The sequence below is a fragment of the Puma concolor genome, chromosome D3 (genome assembly GCF_028749965.1).
Source record: "Puma concolor isolate L17-30 chromosome D3, mPumCon1.1.hap2, whole genome shotgun sequence".
In the NCBI taxonomy this organism is placed as follows: Eukaryota; Metazoa; Chordata; class Mammalia; order Carnivora; family Felidae; genus Puma; species Puma concolor.
The window spans coordinates 78,818,766-78,821,464 of NC_141678.1; the positions used below are offsets into that span (position 1 = coordinate 78,818,766).

Consider the following 2,699-nt stretch of genomic DNA (forward strand, 5'->3'; position numbering starts at 1 on the left):
ATGATGGATGCAAATTTATATTTTAAGCAGTCTTCTGGATAATTTTAGTGTCGAGATCTTTTCTGATCTCATTAGATCATTATTATTATTTTCATTCTCAAATGGAAGTAACAGAGATATTGTTTTAGTTGTAAGAAGATTCCGTTCTGACATTTTGTTTTTCTCATATACTAAATTATAAATATTATAGGTCACCTATGGTTTCCGGTAGGTATATTTTAAAGCTACGTTTCCATATTGTGAGTGTTATTTGAATTAAAATAATTGAAATATATTCTATAAAAACATTTAACTGGAAGCCCACCTTGTAATGCTCTGATGAGTATTATTACCTTCAGTGCCTCCTTCTGTAGTCACTGTCCTTAGATTTCTCTGTCCTTGATGTTTGACTATATGATATGGCAATCCATATAGTAAATGTTTCTTTCCTTCTTTCTGGGTTTTGTTGTTGTTGGTGGTGGTGTTGTTTAGAGAAGCATTTTTTAGTAAGGTTGATATATTGTGGTGCTGCACTCATAAAAGACATCAGAGTTCTGTATACTCTCTTAAAAAGTAACAGGCAGGAGTTAGAACGAAAGAGTGGGAGCACCATGTCTGTTTTTAGGTACTAGCCATCAGAGGAGAGCATGAACGCAGTTCCCCCATTACCACAAATTAAGCAGTCAAGTTTCCCACATTTGGAGAAATTGCAGGGGCCAGCACATCCAGAATGCAAAGGATAAGCCTCATCCTGGTGAAACTACCTTTGAGATCAAGTAAATGTTACATTCTTTCTTAATTTTACATTAAGTACACTAACAACTAGTTTTCCCTGCACCCCTGAGGATCATCTTGGCAAATCTTGGCTGTGAACATGCCTGCCGCCATTTTGGAGGCCCCTGGTATATACATAATGGCAGAAAAAGATGGCTATTTGGGCTGCCTTTGTGCAAATAGCATCTTTAATATATAATTTTTTTTCTAAATAGAAGCACACTTAAACATTTGTGACCTAGAGAATCTCATCTACAATAAGCATAGTACATTGAACACATAGACTGAGCAGTGCTCAGATGAATAGCTCCATAGTAATACAGAGGAGGGCAAGACAAGAAGGTAATGATGACTCAGCTGGTTTCATAGTTGTACACTCTGCGCGTTTCCATTGTGTAGCATTCTACCACTCTGTTCTGTTCAATTCCGCTTTCTTTTTGGATTTCCTAAATATCTATCTCCAGCTCTGTCCTTATTGGATTCCAGAGGCACATTAAATCTTGCAGTTTAAAGGTACCTAGAATATATATAATCTAACTCCTTTAAAAATAATTTTTTTTTAGCGTTCGTTTATTTTTAAGAGAGAGAGAGAGACAGCGCGAGCATGAGTGAGGGAGGGGCATAGAGAGAGAGAGGGAGATACGGAACCCAAGGCAGGCTCCGGGCTTTGTGCTGACAGCTCAGAGCCTGACCAGGGGCTCGAGCCCACGAACTGTGAGATTATGACCTGAGCGGAAGTCAGACGCTCAATCGACTGAGCCACCCAGCTGCCCCTATATAATCTAACTCCTATTCAAAGCATAAATCCTCTCCACAAATGTCTTAAAGATGGAAGTCCAGTTTCTGGGTTTTCACTTGCGGCACAGGCTGCCTATTTCTACCATAATCGGGTGTAATGGCTCCTATAATGGCTCCTAATCTTTTTAAGGTCAAATATTCACAGATCTCCAGCTGTAATAAACATGACAAAGAATTGTCAATACCCTGCTGAATTCCTTCTGGCATCCTATGGTCTGCTCTGCCAGTCTTTTTTTTAAATTTGAAATACATGTGAAATAAACATGAAACAACAACCAAAAATACTCCATGTGTTTTGGTGCAGCATAAAGTGATTCTGGTAGACCCTTTGATTTCGTCCTTGTACCACTATTAATGTAGATTAGAAGTACAATCACTTTTTGCAGAGGATAGAGTATGATGATTGTAATAATGTATTAGTCCACCCAAAAGGCCTACCGTCCCTATTTTAAGAACTTCTGTAAGCATTTCTTTTTTTTTTAATTTTTTTTTTCAACGTTTATTTATTTTTGGGATAGAGAGAGACAGAGCATGAACGGGGGAGGGGCAGAGAGAGAGGGAGACACAGAATCGGAAACAGGCTCCAGGCTCTGAGCCATCAGCCCAGAGCCCGACGCGGGGCTCGAACTCACGGAACGCGAGATCGTGACCTGGCTGAAGTCGGACGCTTAACCGACTGCGCCACCCAGGCGCCCCGAAGCATTTCTGCTAATAGGCATCCCTCATCATGTATTTGAGCATCTGACCTTTGGAAAGAATGAAATCTTTGGGGCGTTTTCGTTCGTGTTTCTAACCATCACTCTATCACTGCGTTTTCTTGCAGATAGAGACCATAAATTATCCATCATTTCATTTGCCGAGATAGGCGATGTAAATTTTGCATATTAGCTGTTTAATTTGTTTGCATTTGGCAGCCAAAGTAGTATAAGATTATGTTGCAGCAGGACTACCCTCTTATAAGTTGGAATGAGGTGTGGCTGCGCATGCCTCACTAATGAAAGAGGTAGGAAGTGTTAAAGGACAGAGAACATGGGAAGAAATTGTCATAGCGCCAGCATAGAAAGGTGAATAATTAAAGCCCACACTGGAGGGAAAAGTCAAATCATGAGCAGCTAGTTTTAATAGCCTGGCACATCCTGACATTTTAG

The 2,699-nt window shown here is 39.9% G+C and overlaps 1 non-coding gene across 1 annotated transcript; it reads right to left on the reverse strand.

The window, feature by feature from the left end:
- Positions 1-615: 615 nt before the first annotated feature.
- LOC112868454 (U1 spliceosomal RNA) lies at positions 616-782 on the reverse strand. The gene has a single exon (XR_003224284.1). It is a non-coding gene; the product is annotated as a U1 spliceosomal RNA (small nuclear RNA).
- Between the last annotated feature and the right edge of the window lie 1,917 nt (positions 783-2,699).